This window comes from Alosa sapidissima, chromosome 17, assembly GCF_018492685.1.
Source record: "Alosa sapidissima isolate fAloSap1 chromosome 17, fAloSap1.pri, whole genome shotgun sequence".
Classification (NCBI taxonomy): Eukaryota; Metazoa; Chordata; class Actinopteri; order Clupeiformes; family Clupeidae; genus Alosa; species Alosa sapidissima.
In genome coordinates, this window is record NC_055973.1 from 24,471,671 (window position 1) to 24,481,011 (window position 9,341).

A 9,341-nucleotide genomic window follows, 5' to 3' on the forward strand; every position below is an offset into this window, starting at 1 on the left:
TCTACAGAGAACTACCACCATGGCCGACCCTGAAGCGTATAGAAAGAATAAGCCTCACTATCATGGTGTGGCTCGTGAACCAACAGATGATTGATACCGTCAAAGCTTACGTCCTGCCAATTGTGGATGTGGTGACGCGGCGACGTTTTAAAGATCACTGTCAGGGATGTGCCATACAACACCCTAGCCAGAGGCGTCATGAATGTCTGCAGGACCCCCCTCTTTATTACTTCTACAACAATTTCGAAGATCTGGTCATGAAGCTGTGGACCCTCTCCTTCCTGTCTAATCTGATGCGTCAACTAGGGAAGCGGGGCATGAAACCTCACGAGTCCAGAGTATGCGGTATGGCCGAATGTATTCTCAATGAGCTAAAGGAGGCGCCGCTTATTGCTGAAAGGATCTTTGAGGATCTGGAGACTCTGGGTAAAACCGTTCCTGACATCGACGAGCTAGGCTGCACCGCCGTGCGTATGTGGACTGTGGCCAGAGAAAGGGTTCTGAAGCACGACGAAAACGTCGGTCAGTATTGCAAACTCCACAGTGCCCCCTGCCTTATACAGAGCAAGGACATCGCGAAGGACAGCGCAGAGGATTCGGATAAAGAAAATTCACCGCCTGTTCTGGAAATTGTGCATGAGGAGGAGGTGGAGACGGAGGAGGGGGAGATCTCCACCCAGGACATTGTTGGTACCCTGGAGTATTAAACATGTGTTGCCTACTGTCTTCCATTTTCCACTTGGCTTTTAGCCGGCTCGTTGTGGGACGTTTAATTTGCCTATTGAAAATGTTTTTAGCCCAGGAAACAAATGACAGCGCAGTGTACTCTGCCGGTGACTGTTCTGAATCAGACTCGGCTAATGTGCATCGTCTCAGGTTTTTGCTGACCGACGCGAGACATCGCTTGGAGTCAGAGGAGTGGAGGGGGCATGTGTCAAATATGGCGGAGAGGCGGGGTGTTGTTTTGGAGAGAGCCTTTGATGAATTACTGGACCATTTAACCAATTTCAACCAAGGGCATCTGTTGTGTTTATATGTCTTAATTGTAGATGTGACCCGAGCGCAATTCACCCCTTCAACACACTTCACCTGCTTCTCTGGTCAGTGAGGGATTTGACTTTGAATTCATTCAATCATCCGCAGTGCTTAAGGCTCTTAAAAAAATTGACACCAGGAAATCAGCTGGCCCTGATGGCCTAGACCCTGCTTTACTGAAGCTATCAGCACATATCATAGTGGAACCCATTACATACATTTTTAACTTGTCCTTGTCTTCAAATGAATTACCAGATGTTTGGAAATCAGCCCATGTGCTCCCCCTGCTGAAAGGGGGGGACCCCTCCATTCTTGACAATTACCGCCCAATCTCTAAATTGTCTGCACTTGCAAAGGTCCTAGAGTCTTTAGTAAATACCCAACTTAAGGGCTTCCTGCAAAACCATAACATACTTTGCCCGGCACAGTCAGGCTTTAGGGCCAGGCATAGCACCATTACTGCAGCTACCAAGGTGCTTGATGACATCATCTGTGACCTTGACAACAAGATGAGCTGTGCTGACACAGTTGATCACTGTATCCTGCTCAAGAGGCTCCGGGACATTGGCTGGGGCATTAAGGCAGTTGAGTGGTTCGCAAACTATCTTGCCAACAGAACTCAAACTGTAGTTGTCGATGGGCATAGTTCTGCTCCTCTGGGGGTCCGGCGAGGTGTCCCTCAAGGGTCTATCCTTGGTCCGGTCCTATTTACCATTTATATAAACACCATCGCCTCTGTTGCAGATGATAGCAAAATACACCTCTATGCAGACGACACAGTTCTATATTGTTCCGCCCCCACCCTTACTCAAGCTTATCAATCGTTACAGCAGTCTTTTAATTTATTACAGGCCACCTTCATTGAACTTAGACTGGTATTAAATGCTGGTAAAACTAAGGTGATCATCAGTTCACAAAGTCTTGCACAGTACCCGCACCAACCACCCTTACCATTTCCACACTGGATGGGAAGTGTGTTGAAAATGTTTCATCTTATAAATATCTTGGTCTGTGGATTGATGAAAAGCTAACCTTTAAAGTTCATATTGATAAGTTAGTGAAAAAGCTAAGAGTAAAGCTCGGCTTTTATTTTAGAAATAAATCCTGTTTTACTCTCCAAGCTAGGAGGAAACTGATCAGTGCCACTTTCCTACCAGTCTTGGACTATGGGGATGTTATTTATATGCATGCTGCCTCTACCACACTGCACGCACTTGACACAGTCTACCATGGTGCACTACGGTTCATTACTAATGCCAAGTCACGCACTCATCACTGTCGTCTTTATGAGATGACTGGTTTTAGCTCTTTAGGTCTGCGTAGATGGTTCCACTGGCACATTTTTATTTATAAAGCTATTAATGGTGATTTACCCAGCTATCTTACTAGTCTGTTGACTTGGAATCATTCCATTTACAATCTCCGCTCCGTTAACACTCTGGCTCTAAATATCCCACGTACAACAACTGAATTTGGTAAGACTGCTTTTAGCTATGCTGCTCCTTGGTGTTGGAATTTGCTCCAAAAAGTTTTGAAGCTTTCTGTTTTTATCCCACTTGGACATTTTAAACAGTTACTTAAACGATCCAAATCTTAACAGTGCACATGCTTCCAATGACCCCTTTATGTGATTTTTATATTCCAAATCTGAACAATGCACATGCTTCCAATGACCCCTTTATGTGAGTTTTTACATGTACTGTAAATCTGTTTTGTTTGTTGTGTCACTGGCTTGTGTCGCTGTTTTTTTGGTCTGTCTAGTCCTCATGTCTTTCTTCTATGTTATTCTGTCCTTATTAGTCTGTCTTGTAATCAATGTTTCTGTGTAACTTGTTTATCTGTTGCCCCAGGGCTCCCTTGTAAAAGAGATTTGAATATCTCAATGGGACATCACCTGGTAAAATAAAGGATAAATAAAAAATGAAATAAAAAAAATTTAAATCAGGGGGTGCTACCTCTGATGATGTGGATAAACTGTTTGAGCATATTCATGCCTATCTGATTGAGAACCACGGGGCCCAAGGTGTATTTATACAATTAGCTGGTTCTGTAATGTTTGGGTTCTAGCTGCTGCTTTTTAAAATGATTACGTTTTCAGTTTTTACTCTTTAACTACTATCAAATGACTATGTTTGTATCTATACTTAAATGTTTTAATATTCTGGCTTATAGCCTATTGTAAATATTGTATATGTAACGTGTATATAACCCTGTATCTTTTTTCACTAACACCAAAAAAAAAAAAAAAAAAAATATATGTTAAACTAATGACACGCCTCCTTACATTCATGTGTATCAGCGTTGCAATAAAATCATTACACACCGGGCCATGGACGGGGGAGGTGTTAAGGGAAAAAAGCCCCAGCGGCTAACCCCCAGATTAATGAGTCAAACATATTACACGCCGGGCGACAGCGGTGTCTACGGTGGTAAAGAGCGCCTGCAAAATACCTTGGAAGCAAAACTCGGGCATAAAGTGGATGGTCAGCGAGTGGCCCGCTGGCTAGCTGAACAAGATGCTTATACATTACACAGACCAGCGCGCCTCAAGTTTCCGCGCAACAGAGTGTTTGCACCACGACCGCTCTACCAGTTCCAGGCAGATCTCTGCGATATGCAAATGTTAAAAGCTGAAAACGACGGCGTACGATATATGCTGACCGTGATCGACGTGTTTTTCAAACGAGCCTACGCGCACACTTTAAAAAGTAAAACAGGGGCTGAAGTGACAGCCGCCTTTGATGATGTTTTACAGCAATCTGGGATACCTGCTAAATTACAAACTGATGACGGTAAAGAGTTTTTTAATAAGGATTTCCAAAAACTGACTGCCCGTTACAATATCAAACATTTCAGCACCGCCAGCGATCTGAAAGCTTCAGTAGTGGAAAGGTTTAACCTGACTCTCAAAAGTCGCATGTGGCGATATTTCACAGCGAAAAACACCCGCCGCTACATCAACGTTCTACCTGACCTTCTCCATAGCTATAATCAGTTTTCACTCCAGTATAGGTATGAGACCCGTTGACGTGAAGCCTGAAAACACTCTCGAGGTATTTCAAACGCTGTATGGCGTGGACAGGGGGCCTGCTAAAAAAGCAAAGTTTAAATTCCTCAGAGGTGACACAGTGCGTCTCTCTAAATTAAGGGGCGTGTTTGATAAACGCTACGAACAGACGTTCACCTCCGAGCTATTTACTGTCAAGGAGAGACACGAGCGCCAGCCTCCGGTGTATAAAATCCAGGATTTGGACGGTGAAGAGATCAAAGGTACTTTTTACGAGCCAGAGCTGCAGAAAGTCACGGTGGGGACCAACAAAGTGTTTTATGTGGATAAAGTTCTACAGACCACCACCAGGGCTGGAAAACGTTATTGCTTTGTAAAATGGCAAAACTGGCCTGACAAATTCAATTCGTGGATTCTAGCCAAAGAGCTCAAGGACGTAGAGTAAAATACATTTTTAAGGGCGAGTTATGGGTGAAGAATATGACGGTTTTTATTTAACATTACCCTCCAACAGTAGCCAGGGCACTTACCCGAACAATACGGGCTCCAACTATGTGGTGCACCTCGCTCAGCCTATCGACCTTACCTCTGGACGCTGGGATGCGGCTTTGTGCGAGTTGAGTTATCCGCGAACTTGGAGATTAATTGAAAATTGTGACACCGTCACATTAATTTAAGTGTTCCTTAACATTTATTATTGCACAGAACATTACCTTGATTTCATATAATGTTTATGTATGAGGAATGATATTCACATGTATACCTGTGTAATATATTTATTGTCCACTGTGGTTTTGGTAAAAATGTGGGGTTTCTCTTTAAGGCTTCGGCCGCCCGTGATTCCTATGACCGCGCACCCAAGCTTACTTAGGTGGGTGCGTCGGGTGTGTGAGGGGGCCGTGGAGAGATTCAACAAGTGCGGATGTGTTTGAATGCGTGGCGGCAGTATTATTTGCTGCAGCTACAGAGAGTTAAAGCTAGTTAAGTTTGAAAACTCTTCAAACGCTACTTTAAGAGACTGCTTTAATGGGGAGAGAACAGAACATTACACTGCATAGACTGTTGTCTCGTACGCGCGTCTCCAGCAAGAGGACGTGCCCGGACCGAAACTTCGCACTAAGCATTAACGTTGCCCGACGTTCTACGGATCTGGTGAGATCTATCTCGTTTTTGTATTTTTTGGCGTGGTATACCACCAGATCAGCGCTCGACTTTTTGCCTTTTTGTTGTGGATTACTTATTTTTTCCGTTGCGTTCCGACAGTGGATTATGCTCGCGGCCTATCTGTTTCCTGGTTGGAATCTAAAGACTGTAGCGCGAACCTGGGAAGGACTTGAAGTTTTCTTTAGTTTGGACTTTTAGTTTAATTTTGTGGACTGAGACAAAGGGGGGGATTCAAGTATTGTGTGGGTGCACGGAATAATTGGTGCAGTGATAATATACCGCGCTACGTGCGTCATTCAATTGAACTGTTTGGTGCGTCTTTTCTTGTTTGTGTTTAGCGCCGTCTGATATTTGTTTGTTGCTGTGTGCGTTATTCACGGCCTTACATCTGCTATCATGCATATATGTTTAGTTACGAAGGCAAAAAGTATGTGACAGTATTGCAGTATTTTCTTATTATCAATGACTACTTTCATTCCAAAGAACCTCTTGTGCGTTTACAGTAACACAGTTCTTTAAAAAGAATGTTAAAGGGCTGATTGTTACAAAATGACGATCGATGGATTAACGTCACGTTTATCCCCAACCCTAAAATACCTAATGTGGAGCATGTAACAAAGAGGATCCACATTACCTCCGGTCATTACAGAGACATCCCTAGCTTAGTGCGAGAAATTAACTCTACCTTTGAGAAGCAGACGTTGAATATTAGACTTGTCAACTGCCCGATAAAAAATAAAATTAATTTCAGAGACAGTTACGACCTATTCCTGCAACTCTCCACCACCTTGAGGCATATTCTCGGGTTGCAAGACTTTGGACTTATCAGCACCGGCGGGGTCGACGCGCCCTATCCCACAGATATAAGAGGCGGAATGAACTTATGTGTATGTGTACAGCGACGTTGTACATAGCCATAGAGTCGGTGACACTTTTGCCCCTCTCCTCAGAACAGTAGAAATTAAAGGTCAGCCGCATGATATCGTCAACATTCAATACGATCGCCCGCACTACATGCCCGTCAGCCAGTCACATATAGAGAACATCAGAATTGAGTTGAAAAACGATCAGAATAAATTCATCAACTTTACTTATGGTAAGGTCATAGTTAAATTACACTTCAGACCTGCTAAGACATCTCTACGCCTGCCAACGCTTTGAAGCAGAACATCATCCAGCTCCGGTCGCTTGCCTCAACCTCCCCTTTACAACATGGAGTATGATCCGAAACGACTGATTCCTTATTACGTGTCACAAGCAGGAGGTGATCTGCCCGGATTCTCAGGGTCTAGTGTACAGTATGGCTACGGTCTGGGGTCCACCTTAGCTAGAATGTTTCGTTTTTTTGTACCTCTGGCTAAAAAGGGGTTTGCGATGGCGCGCCCTCATTTAAAACAGGCCGCTACGAGCATTGCCTCAGATCTGACATCTGTGGCCATAAAACGTATGACAGCCGGACCGCAACCTGAGACTCGAGGGGCGTGGACTGCTGGCCCTCGCACGCTCTAGACGACCCCCTGGTCGACGTATGCGTACCGTGGTTAAAAAGCACGTATTTACAGTAGACCGTAGTAGTGTAGGACGGTGGTAGCACTTGTTACGCCAATTATCTTACGATGATTGGCCTAATACAGCCCGGGATCAAAACCCGGCTACGGCAACCTTTTATTTATTTTTTTTTTCTTGAGAAATTTTTAAAACATTTTTAAACTTTTAGATTGGAAAAACTTGAAAAAACTTTTACAACATTTTTTAACTTCTAATCTTTATAAACGCCCGAGCCTCTGCCTCACTGCACCCAAACACACTCACAAGCACTCTTTCTCACATAATATATTGTAGGATACATACCTTCGTGCACACTTTCGTGAGGGGAAGTTGGTCGGTACAGCTCTGCATCAGAGTCTTTTAAACAGAAGAAAAAAACAAATTTAGCACGGCATAAAACAAAACATTATCACACCTCCAAATTATAAGCAGGAAGAACTATAACCTACCTTGGTACAAACTCAGGCTTGGAGAATTCGCCCGACACCTCTGGACAAACTCGGGATCTTCTATACAGAACAAAAAACAAAACACATGAATAATGCACATAGACATTCTACACTATCCCTAGCAAAGTAGATAAACAACTACGTACCGTAGTTGCCGGGCTGTAGTTGTCAGTGCCAAGGCCACTGTCAGGTGAGGTACTTCGGATTTGCAGGAACTAAAACAAAACCATTTTTCAGATGTCATGACATGATTATGGTAGAAATGAAATGTGTGAAATCAAATGGGCAAGCTTGATCTTCTACTTACATGTAGATATTCCAACTCATACTAACAACACAAACAATAAAAAAAACATGTATTAAATCAGAGATAATACAACGATATAGTAGAAAAATGAAAAACTACAATTTACATACTTGCCTGGTCAGGTCGCTCTGCCATGATGAATCTCTTCACAAATGCCTTTGCTGTATGGCGATTCACGGTGATAGATGATGTCAGTTTTGTCTATGTCCAGAACCCCCCCGAGTTTTATACCTCATTTCGCACCCCCATCCCAAGTTTTGGCAAAAAAGATGCATTGTTCTAAGTCATAAGGCACACCAGCTTAGGTATTAGACACGGTTACCCAGCACATTACATTTATGATTTATGTTTTCTTCTAGCTCACAGAAATATATATGAAAGAAGGTTCTTGACAGGATCAGATCATTCAGTTCATTCACATTCAGTTTAATCATCCTAAAAACATAAACATGACTAAACATGTCAACCTCTCTCTCACACACACACACACACACACACACGCCACCTACTCCCTCAGGGCCCTGGAGCCATGACATTAGACATGCATGACCCTGAACCTTAAAGTTCAACTTAAATGTAGGATTTCATTCTCCCTAACAGCACCGCTCATAATGGCTCGCGCACGACACTCCCAGGACATCCCCCAACAGGACACCGACCATGACCGATACATCCGTGTACACCCCCCACCCCTGGACACACGCGCACCCATGACCATCACATCCGTGTACAACACCCACCCCATGATCACCTCATGACACACACCACTCATCCCCAGCAGATGAGAGACCCATACACACACACACACACACACCCTGCACACCCCTGGACGCACACACACACAAAAACCAACACCCACCCCATGATCACCTCATGACACACACCACGCATCCCCAGCACATGAGAGACCCACACACACACACACCCTGCACACCCCCCACCCCTGGACGCACACACACACAGAGAAACCCCCTCCCCCAGACACATGACTCATACAAAAACACCCCGCAGCAGTCAAACTCTATTGATGACAAGTTCAAAACCCGGATGTCCCGCCCTCACCGGAAATCAAATACCTTGCCGGAAGTCCCGTCTTTAATCAACCGGAAGTCCCGCCCACCTGTCACTTTTTAATTTGATTACAATAAGAGTAAAGGCATGTATTATATTCTCTCACAGATTTCACTGGCTGAGAAGCAGCAAGCAAAATGATGGTTCCTGAAGCTCCTGAAGTAAATGCTGTTATCCTAACCAACGAAACATTTAGCGCAGCTTTGAAATCTTACGTGAAAATCTTAATTAGGCTATTATGGTCTGGGTCCGGATAGGATCAAGTCACGGTCCGGACTCGGACCACGGTCCGCCATTTGGTGATGGCTGCTCTAGGAGAGGGCTATTCTACTATTGACATGCGGGGTGAATGCGGTTTATTGGATTTTACCTGTGGCCTGCCTTCAAATTTAGCTTCTATGACTAAGATCAAATCAATAAAACAAAACGACAGCAGTGATTGGCTGCAAAAATAAATAATGTCACGCGTCTTGCGCCTCTCAAACTGGGCTATCAGGTAACCTACAGAAGAATTGAAATTATGAAATATGACCAAGGCATTAAGATGCTGCTTGTTACTTTTTCACTGATTTATTTTTATATGAGCTATGAGTGTGAATGTTATATATTATATCCCCTAATTCTGTTTTACTGGTTTATTTAAAAAATACATCTACAGTATATGGATTTGCTCTATAAAGACCTTATGTCTGTTTGGGATTGTTTTGAGAGCCTGGAATTGTTTTGAGAGCCTATTGATGTATTTTAGAATAAAGGACTA